This window comes from Mauremys reevesii, linkage group 14 (genome assembly GCF_016161935.1).
Source record: "Mauremys reevesii isolate NIE-2019 linkage group 14, ASM1616193v1, whole genome shotgun sequence".
Taxonomy (NCBI): Eukaryota; Metazoa; Chordata; order Testudines; family Geoemydidae; genus Mauremys; species Mauremys reevesii.
The window spans coordinates 41,323,892-41,339,799 of NC_052636.1; the positions used below are offsets into that span (position 1 = coordinate 41,323,892).

The window sequence follows — 15,908 nt, forward strand, 5'->3', positions numbered from 1 at the left end:
AGGGGGTATTAAGTCCCACATGCATTCTTCCCATGGACCCAGCAGGATTCGGTATGTGGGAGCCCACACCCTAACCGGTCCATATGCTTGGAAGGAGCACTGTAAATGTTCACACTTCCATCCAGAAAGTGTCCAAATATGTTTCCATGACTACAGATCAGATGGTTCCTGATGTGTCTGTCAGGGCAGTGGGCCAAGTTTGGTGCTTAAGATCATTCCAAATGGCCATCAGCTGGTCATTCAGGAAATCCTGAAATTTTAAACATACTAGATCCCACTGCAATGCCTTCCCAGCCTCAGTGATATTCAATACCATCTCTGTCAGTAACTTCTGGGTTATAGAACTAAGGGTGGAAATGACATGTAACTCACCAACTTCAGCCTATACTTGGGTTAGCTGAACTTCAGAAATAAGGCTAGTGGCCTTTTTTAGTCGGCCCAATTTCTTATTATGTTCTTGGCCTTTAAGAATATTCCAAATGGCTGTTACACTGTTAGCCCCAGCCCACAGGGATCTGCCCAATTTCTTCTTTTTCCAGAGGAAATAACCCAGGCTTTTTGTTGTGCTAATCTAATGGCAGCCCCCTGTGAGCAATCTGGGTATGTAAAAGTGATCTGAAAACTGGATAAAGACAATATCATTTAAAATCCAATTAGGGAGGGCAAGACATACTAAAGGATTTATCCAAAACACAGGGCGCAGCCTGTAGAATAAACCCCAACATTCAATTAATACCACATTCCCAAGCAGGGGTCCCACAAGTTTGTTCCTGCCAGTGTATAAGTCTTTGATTCTTTACCAGGGTCAGTTCTCAATGTCCTTTTTAGTCAGGAATTCCTGGACTTTGGCAGTGTCAGTGGAGTGAGTGTTTCTTCTAGAAAAGTTCAAAGGCACAGTAGGTCTGTCAGTGGACAAGGGAGAGGTTAGCTAGCACGTCACTTTGTCCTTTTTGCCTGCTGTCCACAAGCACAGTTGAACTAGAAGAAAGAATAGGCTAATTATCAGTAGGAGAATTCTCCTGATGTAGAGGGGTCTTTTTGCAGTGAGAATCATGGGTCCAAGCAATCAGTCTTTGGCACATCACAGCGGTGTTGGTAGTCAGCAGGACTCACTAAGGGCCTTTCCAGCGTGGAGCCAAAGCAGTCTTTCGTTGGTGGACCTGTACATTGATCCGGTCTCCAGGTTCCATGGAGTGGCAGGGCTGCTAGGGTCTTTGGGTAGTGCGTCTTTACCTGTGTAAAAAGGAAACCTAACACATTGCATTAGTGTCTTTGCAGATTTTACAGCTGGTTGGGCATATTCAAGCCCCCCTTTTCTGGTTGTTAAAACTTGGCTAACTGTGAACAGTGTCCTTGAACGAAGTCAGTGTATCTCTTTTTTTTTTTTTTTTTTTTTGGACTGAGCTTGCTAATTAAAGTTTTTCTCAGTTAACTCGTTCTTTTTCCTTTTCCCCTTTTTGGCTTCTTTTTTAACCTACAAAGGAAACTTTTACTTTTTACTTATACACCTTTTGTTAACAATGAACACATACACATTGGTGTTATACAATACATTAGTCTTATTATTTAATGTATGCCACATATACCCTTCTACTAAAATAACCTTACCTGAGGAGGTTGTGAAGGCTAGGACTATAACAATGTTTAAATGGGGACTGGATAAATTCATGGTGGCTAAGTCCATAAATGGCTATTAGTCCTGGTCAGGTGGTCGATAATAGATCCCTACTGTTATATTTTTACTAGAGCATGAAATTTCTATCCATAGAGACTCTATGGAACCTGTGGATTCGCTTAAGATTTTTACTTCATTTGAATCTACACTTTCTTTAACATATAGTGCCACTCCTCCCCCTGCACGGCCTGTCCTGTCCTTCCGATATATTTTGTACCCCGGAATGATTGTGTCCCATTGATTGCTCTCAGTCCACCAGGTTTCTGTGATGCCTATTATATCAATATCCTCCTTTATCACAAGGCACTCTAGTTCACCCATCTTATTATTTAGACTTCTGGCATTTGTGTACAAGCACTTTAAAAACTTGTCCCTGTTTATTAGCCTGCCTTTTTCTGATGTGCCAGATTCTTTTTTATGTGACTGTTCATCATCTGATCCGGCCCTTACATTATATTTCTCATTCCTCTGCTCCTGACTATAACCTGGAGATTCTCTATCATCAGACTCTCCCCTAAGAGAAGTCTGTGTCCGATCCACACGCTTCTCTGCAGCAGTCGGCTTTCCCCCATCACCTAGTTTAAAAACTGCTCTACAACCTTTTTAATGTTTAGCGCCAGCAGTCTGGTTCCACTTTGGTTTAGGTGGAGCCCATCTCTCCTGTATAGGCTCCTCCCATCCCAGAAGTTTCCCAGTTCCTAATGAACGTGAACCCTCCTCTCTACACCATCGTCTCATCCACGCATTGAGACTCTGAAGCTCTGCCTGCCTACCTGGCCCTGCGCGTGGAACTGGGAGCATTTCTGAAAATGCCACCATAGAGGTCCTGGATTTCAGTCTCTTCCCTAGCAGCCTAAATTTGGTGTCCCTAGCCTCTGTTCGTCCACCATTCTTACCCATCCTGGCTAATAGCCTCTGTTCGTCAGAGGATGGAGATGGATGGCAGGAGAGAGATCATTTGATCATTGCCTGTTAGGTTCACTCCCTCAGGGGCACCTGGCATTGGCCACTGTCGGTAGACAGATACTGGGCGAGATGGACCTTTGGTCTGACCAGTGCGGCCCTTCTTATGTTCTTATGTTCTTATGTTCTTAAAATACATAAGACTTTAGTATATCACATTTTTCTGATGTATCCAAACACTTTGTATTTTAAGTTGAACAAAACAAATATCTGCATTTCAATTCAAGCCTTCTGCTTTATTTCAAACCAGACCATCCCATGAACATATTAAACACAACAATTCTGACCACGAGACAGACACCACAAGACAGAACATAGAACACAAAACATAATTTTTACTCTGCCAGTAAATCATGGTATGTTGTATGCTGTTTAGCTGGCATTAGTTTTCTTTGATTATCTGAAAGACAAAAACAGAGGTCTACCCCTTCTGGGCAGTCAATTATTGCTTAAAATATACAAATACCCTTGTTGATTTTAGGCAAAACAGGGGAATTGCCCCATATTTTCTTGTATATGTTTTATAGGCAGCCCAGGTTTCAGTGGCTTTTACCTTATCAGTTAGATAATTTGCATTAATACAGATGCTTTCTGGCTTGCTTTTTACTTTTAACTCCTGCTTTTAAACACTGAAAGAAAACATCACCACTTATAGTGCCTTAGAGCCTAATAAATTTTCATTTACATAGCACTGTATACATTCTTCAGCTAATTCAACAAAATTGTTCATAGCCAAATGATTGCAATCTAATAATTTCTTTGCCTGAATTTATTTACAAACATTTAAAAAAAACACCAAGAACTTTTCTCTTTAGCATTTTTACAAAGTTCAACTACTATTCCCTCCAGCAACTACAGAGTTAACTCTTCACTCTCCTTCAAATCACTTGCTCTTTCCTTATATCACTTGCTTGGCTCCCAACAGCCACTTACCAATTCAAATCACCATTCCAAATATCCTCCTGAGTATTTGAAATCCCCATGCTTACACTCACTTACTTCTTCCTTCCACTAGACCCTCAAAAGTTTCCAACCTGTTCTCCAAGCTCTCTGTCTGTTGCCTGCCCGCCTGGGCCCGATCCTTTTTTTTTTTTTTTTTTTTTTTGCGCTGAACCGTTTCTTTCATGGGCTTCTGCCCCCACCCTTCTGGTTTTTTTCCTAAAACATTTTATTCACAAGACGACCCGAGTCCTCCCTCGTGAGGCTTGCCACCTGGGCAAAACACATGGCCCACTGGCGTTAACTATTTAATTGCCTCTTGTAGCAAACACACTGCTGTTACAGCGAATGCTGAGCACAAATGGTTAAATTTTAACAAGTCCCTAAAGGACTGGTACTTGCTTAGCCAGGGCTTCCTTTTATAACTGGAAGTCCTGTCTCAAGGCCTGCAACTTGGCCTGGCGCAGGTTTGAGTTGCTGCCTGGTTCATGATCTATGCTCTTAATTGCTTAATTCTAGTTATCAAATACACATTTTTTTCCTTTTCTCCAACTACTCTATTGCCCAGTCCTGCTACGACTGGGGGTAGATTCACCTGCCACCCTTCCTGGTCAACCAGGGTGGAGAGAGGAATGCTAAACCCTTCTCCAGTTCTCAGACTTACTGCAGCTGAGAATGGGCACACCTTTAATTATGCAATCCTCAACATATAACACCAACAGAACCAAATAAAACAAGCATAAAACAACAAGGGTAAAACAAATAGATGGTGTAAATTCTACAGGGTTCCCCCATTCTCTATTGCTCACCAAACTGTGACAAATTTCTGTTACCAATTATCCATCATGTCAGGTGATCAAACTGACACTGCAGGACGGTGGGGGGGTGGATAGAGAAAGCACACCATATAACCAAATTTTAAAGCTTCATTAAAAATAATAAAACAACAATGGAAAGTGTTGGGAATGCTCCCACATCACTCAAGAAAAATATAAATGCCCCAAGCCTTAAGCCACGTTAATACTCACACATGTCCAGACTGGCCACGTCTGTATATAACGTTCAGAAAAGGGGGAATAGGTGGACGGGAGATTATCCTGTATATAGCTTGTTCAGAATTTCCAACATGCTTCCGCTCTTGGGAAGGCTGTTCTTTTACACCCTGGAATCTCCTGCAGTGTCTCTTTCAGAGATTCCAGTCCAGGTCAGCTACCTGTGGCTTCTCCAGTGTCACCAAGCGTCACCAGGGGCTGCTGGCACAGCCAAGGGCCAGCACCGGCATCCATCACAAAGTCAGACTGTTGGATCTCACCAAACAGTTAAGCTTTGCAAATGTATAACATAGTTTATGCTGCCTGTCTCTATTTTTCCACAGCCAGCTGGGGCTGAAAGCAGTTTTCTTTGTAAAACAACTTTTCTTCATCTCTCTGCCAAGCTGAATTTCAAATTAACCCATTCCTAGACAAATTGCTCACACTGTGTCAGAGGCTTTTCTTTGGTGATTAAAGCTCCTCTGAGATATATAATCTTATCTAGATTAAAGGTACCTTTTAATGGGCACTGTTTAGATGGATCTTCACACACTCCTAGACCGGTTATCACAGTTTCGGCTTCCAGTACATTAATATAACGAAAAACAAAAGTACCCCTACCAGGAATAAAAACAACAGCGTAGTAGTCACATTCCCATAGTCGTTCGGCACGGCCCCCGAACTAGTGGAGTTAACAGAATTATTTATTAGCCGTGGCTGTACCTAGGTATCTTAACCAAAAACCTGTTAGGGGCCCAAGGTCCAACCCGCGCCAGGCGTTAATCCTCAAAACCCAGGAGGTAACGCACTTACCACGCCCGGAGTGGCCGCGTCCGGCAGGTGGACTCCCCTCTTCTGGTACTGTCTTGCCTCCGTGTCGTTTGGAGTTCTCTATGGAGCGCAGCCGTCCGGTCGATTGCGGCGACTCGGGCTCGAGCAAACCAATAGCTCAAGGTGGCCACTCTCCTGAGCCGTCCTCGGCCGCCGGTCAGCGCCCCCAACAGGGAGAGAAGTCCCGGTGGAGTCGCCATTTGTTAGCCAAAAGGGCTCGTTTCCCCCTGGAGCTTACCTAATTACACCAAGGAGGCACGGAGACAGGAAGACGAGTACCACACCCTTTATTGATCGGTCAGCTGAGCGGGTGTTCCTCTCGGCTAGTGCCAGAGAAAGAGACACACCTTTCATGGCCAGCGGCCTACCTTTATAGCCGGTAACAAACAACAGCCTACGTTTGTCTACGTCATTTGGTTGACCTATAGACCCTGTACATGTATCTATTAGGGGATAATTGGATATGCAGGATACATATATCATTTTGTAGGGCTACAAGATACATACAGCTGTTGAGGATACATTTGTCATTCTGAAGGGGACACAAAATACATCCGTTGACCCTTTGTACTAGATACTTTGGATGCATACATGTGAACACAGCTGCATACAGTTGGGGAGCCAACATATACTTGGGGAGCCAAACAAAACTGATAAGCGAAATAGCTGACTTAGGTAAATACACGGCCTTCAGTCTAATGAGTTCTGTAAGCTTTCCAACACGGTTTGGGCAAGCATAGCATAACTTTGGTTTACTCAGGCCTAATACAAAAGGCTTCATTAGCACTATGATTTTCCAACAGCCTCTCCACATTGTTCCAGAGGACTGTCAATCTCAGGCTCCTGATTTCCCATCGACCCCTCCCTTTTTAGTGCTGGGAGCTAGCAACCAAACCCCACTGAATGTTAGTAAGGGGCAACAGCCCCCTTACAAAAACCATCTAAATCCCCGGGACAGAGCACGCCAGGGCACAGCTTGGGAGCTGCACTGGGAATAGATCATGCAGGAAATCCCTTCCCCCCCTCTGCTAGCTTGTGTTTTGTTACAGCCCTGGAGATAATCCCGCTGCCTGCACGTGTTCCGCAGAGAACAGAAGAGCAAATTCTCTCCCTGTTCCCCCTTCCACAGCCATTAAAGGAAGGAATAAACCCCAGCAGCGCCCTGCCCCACTGAGTCCCCTGTAAGGAGAGAGATGTGCAGTGACTAGGGCTCCAGCTCAGCATCACCAGGTTTATATAACTTTTGGTGATGCCCAGAACTGGTCCACGTCCTGCCCGTCCTTCCTCGCCCCCCCCCACAGCGCGGGGGGGGAGTTGGGGTACATGAGGTCCAGGCTCTGGGATGGGCAGGGGGTTGGGGTGCCGGGGAGGCGGGGGGTGGACCCTGGGAGGGAGTTTGGTTGTGGGGTCTGGGCGGGGGCACGGTGTTGGGGGCAGTGGTGGGCTGTGGGAGGAGTTTGGGTGTGGGCGGGGTGTGGGATCTGGGCTGTGGCAGAGGGTAGGGTGTGGCACCTATCTTGGGCAGCTCCCAAAGTGACCCACAGCCCCATCTGTCAGCAACTCCTACATGGAGGAGGCCCGGGGCATGGGTCTCCTGGTATCACTGCCCGCTGGCACCACCCTGCAGCTCCCATTGCCGCAGTTCCAATGGCAGAGTTGGCACTTGGGGTGGGGGCAGCATGCGAGAGACACACCCCACGGGGGCTGCAGGGATGTGCCAGATGCTTCTGGGAGTGGTGCACCGTGTGGAGCGAGGGTGGGCAGGAATCCACTTTAGTCCCGCTGTGCTGCCGGTAGTAGTGGCAGGAGCCCCCGGGCCCTTTCAAATCACCCGGGGCCAGCTGCTCAGGCTTTCTGACTTCTTGATGGGGAAGCAAAGGGAAGGCACATGTGCCCCTCATGAGCAGTTCTGGGGAGTTTTTTTGGGGCTCCTAAAGTAGGCAGCAGAGAGATGCAGCCTCACCACCAAGTCTGTTTCACTGGAGGAGAGTGGGGCTGCAGGGTGATCTCCACCTCCGTGCATCCAGCAGCCTGTGCTCCCCTCTGCAATGCTGGAGCCTCCACATTTATTTATTGACTAATAAAATTTGCAGAATTTTAAAATATTGTGCACAGAATTTTTTTGGTGCAGAATCTCCTCAGGAGTGAGACTGACTCAGGGAACCTCCTTGGATTGTCACTGCTTGGTGAACCACTCAGCCACCACACCAATGCACAGAGAGTGCCAAGCCCCACTGCTATGTGGGGCTGGGGCTGGGGTCAGGTCATACACATTCAGACTGTGCGCTCCCCGCTACAAACCGCTGCTGATTTCCCAGTTAGGACATTAGCTGTTACCGATAAGGTTTGTCTGTGTTGTTGTTTTTATCTCATTGTTAGGTGTAAGAAGTATAAATTGTTTAATATGTTTAATTAGTTGGTTAATAAGATGTTTATGAAGTAAATCACTGGCTTTAAAATAAGATCAATATGGAGCATATGAACTATTGACCCCTTGACTCCATCTCTGAGAGGGGACTTGTTTACCATCAGGACACAGGCTCAAACCAGTCCAAACCGATTTTTCCCGCCAAAACCAGCCCTCAGCGTTCCATCTCCTCAGCACTTTTCCCGCCACAGAAGTGATATAAGGACGTGCTCAGCGCCTGCGCGGGGCCGTCCCAACGACGGCCCCTCCACGGTCGGGTCTTCCCAGCGCTCCCGAGCCGGAGAGTGACGAGCCCCCTCGGTCCCGCCGTGAGACTGAGGAACAGGAGGCCTGTCACCCCCTTTCCTGCCGTCCTGCATCTCTGGTGTCCAGCCTCCCACGGAGCCCCCGGGGAGTGAGAGACCCCGGGGGCGGCACTGGGGATGGGCAGGAAAGTGACTCTGCCCCGGGGAACCTGGGAGAAGCCTCAGAGCTGCCTCAGCCCCAGTGGGATTTGGGGGGCAGAGACTGGGGCCTGGCGGGGGGATCCCCTGTGGTGTGGGGGGAGATGGGGGGTGTCAGGCAGGGAGAGGAGAAGCTGGAATTGCGGGGGAGGGGAAGGTCGGTGGGACGTGGGGGTGGGGGTGTTGAACTGTCTCTATGCAGCCAGGAAATTCCCGGGAGCGGGGAGTGGCGGGCTGGGAAGGGGAGGGGGTTAATTGGATCCTTCCCCTGTTTGTGCCACTTGCCTCTCGCCCCCAATACAAATTCTCTCTAGTTCTGCCCCTTTTCTTTCTCAGTATCTCACATGGGGCTATAAAATATGGGGCGAGTCCGCCCCTTTCCTCTCCAGTGGTCAGCTCTCCGTCCCCCAGATTTCCCCGTTCTCCCCATGAGTCTCAAACGTCAGTTTAAAATCTTCTCTAGTGAGTGGCATTTTCACACCCATTGTATCTGCAGCGATTTGTCCTTGTTTAGGTGGGAAATTGTTGCACTGAGTCATGCCCCAGCACATGGCTGCCCCTGGGGTGGGGGTGGGATGGCTCAGTGGTTGGAGCACTGGCCTGCTAAACCCAGGGCTGGAGCTGACTCCTTGAGGGGCCATTTGGGGATTTAGTTGGGGATTGGTCCTGCTTTGAGCAGGGGGTTGGACTAGACACCTCCTGAGGTCCCTTCCAACCCTGATATTCTATGAGATGCCGGGTCTCTGCCAGGGCAGGGAAGGGAGGCGCATGTGTCCCCCATGGGGACTGCCCAGACCCCCGTTTCCCAATCCCAGTTGCTGCCCCCTAACTACCAACACAGTTACCCCCAACCATCAGTTGCCAGTCATCCGCCCGTCCCCCACTGCTGCCCCCTTCCCTCATCCAGGGACCTTCCAGCTCCCCCTCCCTTGCCCTTTTAATCAGCACCTCAAAGGGCTCCCTGCTGCCCATGGGAATGGTGGGGTGGGGAACCATTACTTTGTGTTTATGTATTGGACAGTTGTATAAATCCAGTCCAACAGTCCCCTTTTCCACTAGTTCATTAACAACAATATAAAATCCCCTCAGATCTTGGTGTTTTCTCTCATGTTATCAAATACGCAGTTTGTGACACATTTTCTTTGCAAATCTCAAAGATTCATATAAAATACCTAAATGTTTGCCCCAATGCTCTCTAGCTGTCTATTTCTAATTGAATATGCCTGAGATTTCCCCTGTCTCTCTAATTATAAAATACCAAGAAAATCTCAGATTTACAGCTTTTCTCAGATTCTTGAACCTAGATATAAAATGTTTGCAAATGTTGCCCATTTCCTCTTTATTCATTTATCAAATATTGATGTGAAACACTCAGATTTTGCCTCCTATCAACAACTGATATAAAATCCCTCTGATTTTCCACTTTCCTCTCTATAATTTGCAAAATGGATCCAAAATCTCTCAGATTGAGAACTCTTTCATTTCTGAACATTGCTCTCAAATCTCAGGTTTTGCCTCTTTCTATGTCATTATCAAATGTCAGTTAAAAATCCTCTCAGGTTTGGGGCTGTTCCCAGCGTTTCTAAATCCCAGCAACTTCTTCCTTCAAGGGAACCTGTTGCCTGAGTTCTTCTCCATCCTGGATGTTGTAGGGGGTGAAATTGCCCAGAGATCATCTTTCCCGTCTCCTTTGTGAATCATTTGGTCCCTCCTTTACCTCTGTTAAAATGTTTGCCGAAGAAAGAGACCAGCCAGATATTTAATACCCATCAAAGCCAGAGGCCTCCCCCTGTTTGGGGATCAGTGGTTCCCAGCTGGTAACAGGAGAGTTGGCTGGACCCTTTTCTTTTCTCCAGCTGGCACGGGATGAGGAGGTCACTCTGAGTGCAGTGTGAGTTGAGAAGTATCCCAAGCCCCATGACAAATGGTCTCTGTGAGGGTTGCTTCCCACAGTGCTAAGATGTAGCCACGTCTGGGGTGGATCCAGGGTGGCCATTATTTGCTAGTGACAGGCATGGACATTTCTTACCTATTTTGTCCCTCCAGGCCTTCCATTCTCCTGTTCAGAGACATCCCCAGGGCTCCCTCTGCCTGTGTGACTGGCCAGCAGGGGCGGTGGTCACTCTATCCACTTCTCAGGCACTGTGAGGTAACAGTGTTGCTGGGTGGGGGTGGGGCTGGGAGATAGCAGCTGAAGGGGGATTGTGGTGGGGAGGCCTCTGGGTGGCTGGGCAGGGGTACCCTAGTGAGGTTGGTGGGTTCTGGAGATTTGGGGTTTCAGGGGTGGGTGTGATGTGCCCAGCCCTGAGGCTGTGGGTCCTGGAGGTGGGTATCGCTGGGGCCTGGTGGCTGCAGAACAGCCGGGGTGGGCGTCTCTTGGGAGGCAGGTCAGGGGTTAGAGGAGCCTGGTGCTGTGCCAGGGCTCTGTCTGGGCTTCCCCGCAGACTCCTGGGATCGCTGCCATGCCCAGTGCACAGAGTGTATGTGGGAGAATCCCGGCGCTAGGCCAGGGGTGCCCCTGTAAAGCACCAGGGGATCCCGCAGGAGGAGGAGGGTGCCAGGCAAAGGGCAGGGCAGATCCTGCTGGAGGGCGGGGATCCTAGGCAGGCAGTGACGGACTGAGTTCCCAGTGGGGTCCCTTTTGGGGTCTCTGGCTGTTGGGGTCTCTTCGTGGGGAACCCTTTGGGATTCCCAACCTGTCAATGAAGATCTGGTGGGGTTGTCTGGCCGGTGGGGCTCTGAGGGTATCGGAGGTCCCTGGCGAGGGAGTCTGGGGGCTGGGTTCCAGGAATATCTGGGCGGGAGAGCTGAGGCCCTGTGGGCTGCTCCTGACCTCGCTTCTTCTCCTGATTAGCTTATGCCAGAATCCTGGGTCCAAGCACTGCCCGACCTTCCCTGGCCAGGCCCAGTCACTGTGATAAGTTTCTAGCCACTTATCAAACTCCGTGAGGTGAAATCACTGATTTTTGCTGTTCTCGCTTCTTGAACACCGCAGGAACTTCAGTTCCATTCTCCTAGATTGTCCAGTCCTTGTCCTGGATCTGGGGGATGAGGGGGGTGGGAATGGGGTCAGCACTGCCGCACAATGGTCTCTTCCACAGCATTCTGGACTCAGTCTTTCTGCACTCTGGTTTCACTGAGACAATTGTTAATCCAGCGTCACTGTATGGAAAGACACGGAGTGACTCCGGATGGACAGTGGGGCAAAGGAGATCAGCAATTCTCCCTTGGAGGAGGGGCTCTCATTAGCTGCTCTCCCCAGAGAGCTAAAGGAGGAAGCTGCTCAGATGCTCTGTCCCTCTCTGCTCAGGATACTGGGGTTCAGCTTCCTGGGTCAGACGCTGCAGCCTTCATTGTGATCTGGGAGACCAGGCTTAGCAGCCGCTGCTCCCCAGCAGGGTTCTGTGCTGGGAAGTGACCTGAATTCAAGCTGCTTCTCTGTCTGGCCCAGGAATGACTTTCTCCAGCTGGTCCTAGCCCCCTAGGGCAGCCCTGGGCCCTGTTAATACTAAATTCTGAGCCAGAGTCTCCAGGTAACTGACAGACCTCAGGGAAAGTGCTGGGGACTGGCAAGAAAGTGACTCTGCACAAACAGCCCCTCCTCGTTTCTCCTCCCAGTAGCAATTGCCAGGAGAAAATCCAGCCATGGGAGAGCAAAGCCCCCAGGAATGGAACTTTCCCAGCCAGAGGGCAGGAGAGAGGACAGGGAAGGAGAGACTGAAAGGGGCAGTGGGAGAAATGACACATGTATTGCTGCATCCTGGGCAGAACCACTTTCCAGTGAACAAAACAAGGATGAGACAGAGGAAAAGCCAGTTCCTGACTCCATATTCCCCCTGCTGGAGTGTAGCTGCCGTGGGGTCAGCGTCCGAGGGAATCCCCCACAGTGACTCCTTTGGTTCTGCTCTTTTCTAGCCTTGTGTTCAGAGACTTTGTTAGGGGATGAGGGGAGGGACAAGGGAAGTTAAAAATGTCTCTGTGGGCTTAGCCTGGCAGGAGGGGCCAGGTCTACATTGTAATAAACAGATTGAGCATTTCCCAGCATGGCAGAATTTAGGGTGTCTGTCTGCAGGGAAAGCGCCTGGGGGAATTCTGATGTGAAATGAACTAAAACCTGTTCTGAGATGCCCACAACTGCCTGCCTCCCCCAGACAGGCTGCAGAATGGCGTCCATGTCTTGCTCCAGGTCATCCCAGCCTGCCGTGGGACAGGGAAGAGAAATGGCTGCAGTGGAGCCAACTCAGGTAGAGATTATCGGGGGGTTGCTGGTGAGTTCCTGCTGGAGGAGAGGGAGAGCAAATACACCGGAGATGGGAAGGTTTGCACAGTCTGGTTTGGAGGTTGGAGCGGGGCAGGAAATTCACAGCGTAGGGAAAGGAGGAGGCCAAGTGTAGCAAACCTGCTGTGAGTTATTTAATAACCCAGGAGGTTCGGAGGTGGAAATGCCTAATTTGTGAAGAAAGAAAATAGCCCACCTACATGGGGCTGATAAAACTGACCAGACTCCCAGTGCTGGAGCCTGACCTCACTAACCAGCGGCTGCTGTGAGATATGAAGGGGGCACCCCTGAGTCAGGCTCATTGGAGCTGCCTCTCCCTTCATATCCTGCTCCTCACAATGAGGAGGTTATTCGGCTTCCTACCAGGGAGCTGAACCTGAACCTTGCTAGGGGCTCCATCTCCTCTATCAGTCGGTGGCTAGTAGGTGTGTGATGGATCTGCTGGGAGAGACAAGGGGCTCTCTCTTCGTCCCCTCACCCTGATATTTGCTGGATACGCTGAGCGGGGTCGGGGTGGGACTCTGTTGAGTGGGATCCACCCAGAGCTTCCATTTGATTGGCTCCTCTCTGCCACAAATAGTGGGGCTGTGAGTGGGGAAAGAGATCCTGAGTGTTGGACTCTTGCTCTTTCAGGGGCTGGTGACCTTCGAGGAGGTGGCTGTGCATTTCACGAGGGAAGAGTGGGCTCTGCTGGACCCCGCTCAGAGAGCCCTCTACTGGGATGTCATGCAGGAAAACTATGAGACTGTGACCTCGCTGGGTAAGGGTTCCTGTCCCCTCAGTTCTTGGAAGGGGAAATGAAGAGTTAAGGTTCACACCAGCCCCATGATGCCACCTCTACTCTGTCCTGTTTCAGCATCACCCCAATATGCCAGTGACACACACACTACCAGAGACCCTCCTGCTGCAGAACACTTTGGGAACAGAGCACAGGAGCCGTATCGCACAGTGTCAAATAGCTCCTGTTTGCTCAAGTGAAACTGGGGGTTAGGTCTGGCATAACTGTTCCATACCCCTAATCATTTTTGTTGCCCTTTTCTGAACCTTTTCCAATTCCAATATATCTTTTTTGAGATGGGGCAACAACATCTTCATGCAGTATTCAAGATGTGGGTCTATCATGGATTTATTTGCTGTTTTACAAATATGATATATGATATATTCTGTCATATCTATCCCTTTCTTAATTATTTCCAACATTCTCGCTTTTTTTCACTGCTGCTGCACATTGAGTGGATGTTTTCAGAGAACAATCCACAGTGACTCCAAGATCCAGCTCTTGAGTGGAAACAGCTAATTTAGACCCCGTATAGTATAGTTGGGATTATATTTTCCAATCGGCTGCACTATGTGCTATCCTGACATCTAGCACTGCTGAGATCCTGCATTCAGTAATATCCCTGCCCTTCCTGTTCCCTTTCTCCACTGAACCCCACCAGCCCATGCTTCCTGTTCCCAGCTTCCCCAGGACTCTCTCTCTGTCTCTGAACCTCTCTGTCAGCAAGAAGCAGTGCCAGGGACAGTTGCCCTCTGTCTGGAGTCTTCGATTTCTGGGACATGGATTTACTTTCTCTGTGTTGTAAGAGGCTCTGTCATAATGAGTGTCTGTGACATTACCCAGAATACAATCTGGACTGTTAAATAGCTGTGTCCCTCAGTTCTCCAACCTGGGGTGCCTTTTCCATTGTTTTACCGAGAACAGCCCCTCTTGGCCAATTAACACATTCTCCAGCATGTTACTCCTCCCAGCTACACAGAATTGAGTGCTGCTAGACAGCCACTCATGAATTACACCTCAGGAGAAAACCAGCAAATTCTCAAGTGCCTGACTTTCCCCAGAAATGTGCATCTTGCACTGTCAGCACGCTACTGAACAACGCAAGCTCATATGAAGTCTGTCATTTCATCAGTGGAAAATGGCATGCACCAGCTTGTTATCCCAAAGGAGTTTCAACGCACTTTAATCCAAACACACTGGTTAGATAAACAATAAACCAAGATTGTTAACTACCGAAAACTAAAACTAGGCCCAGCCGATGAAAGGGGCACTCCCAGGAGAGACTGTATAAAGGCTGGAACATCAAAGAACTTTGTAAACCTGAGAGCGCTGCCTTGGGGACAATGACAGGGAGAATCCCCCAAAGTGACTCCTTGGATTCTGCTCGTCTCCGGCCTCTGATTGTTCCTTCCAAAGTGGAGCACTTTGCACTTGTCCCTACTGAATTTCATCCTCTTTCCTTCAGCTCATTTCTCCAGTTTGTCCAGATCATTTTGAATTTTAATCCAATCCTCCAAAGCACTTACAACCCCTCCCAGCTTGGTATTGTCCGCAAACTTGATAAGTGTAACAGAGAGACTGTTACTGGGAGGGTTTCACCATGTGTCAGAGGGTCACGCCCTGGTGGGAGGGGGCTAGACCTGTACTGGAATAAGGTCACTTTGTGCTTCACAGTGTGGCAGAACCTAGAATGTCCATTAGCAGGGGAAAACCTGGGGGGAATCGGCTTGTGGAATGGATAAAAGCCCCATCTGAATTCTTACACCTTGCCCTTTTCACCCCAGCAGGCTACAGAATAACGTCCATGGTTTGCTCCAGATCATCCCGTCCTCCCTGGGGGAAGGAAATGGCTGCAATGGAGCTGGCTCAGGTACGGGATTATCAGGGAGCTGGTGGTGGGTTCTCCTTGGAGGGAGAGGAGCAGTAAATTCATAGGAAGCTGGGAATTGCTAGAGGTGATGGGAGGCAGGAAATATCTTGGGTGGAGAAAGGGAGGGGACAGGATGTGACAAACCTGCTGACACTAGTGTAGTTTAGGGTGTGATGGGTTGTCACCCCCAGGGGGCAGTCTGGGGGGGCTTCTGGGAACCTCTGTGCCCTCTAACCCTCAAGCTGGGCTGGCCCTTTTCACACTGCTTTGCTGGAGATTCAGCCAGCCTCTGCAGGCCCTGTTATCACCCAACACGACAGCAGGTGACGCCATTGTGGAAGCCAGTAAATAATTAACAAGGTTTTGAAGAGATCTTAATGAATGTTAGTTAGCATGAGTTAGGTTAACTGTGACCCTGGTGACGTGAGGAAGCAAGATAATGTAAGACAGAGTGAATTGTGTGAAAGTTATTACGACCTTGCAATATGCAGTCTTGCAGTCTTGTTTTTCTAGTGAGATAGCAGAAAAGCTTATGTATAAACAAAACGTATTTGTTGCTTTTTACTGTCTGTATTATTGCTAGAAATTGTCTGTAAAAGGTATAAAGGCTTGCTGTGATTGTTTACCAGTTGAGAGACCTGTCCAGGACCCTGTGTCCTATGGCACTCTCT

General features: G+C 48.9%; 1 pseudogene; it reads right to left on the reverse strand.

The window, feature by feature from the left end:
- LOC120381711 overlaps nt 1-15,908 on the reverse strand; it is a 222,060-nt pseudogene that overhangs the window by 123,457 nt on the left and 82,695 nt on the right.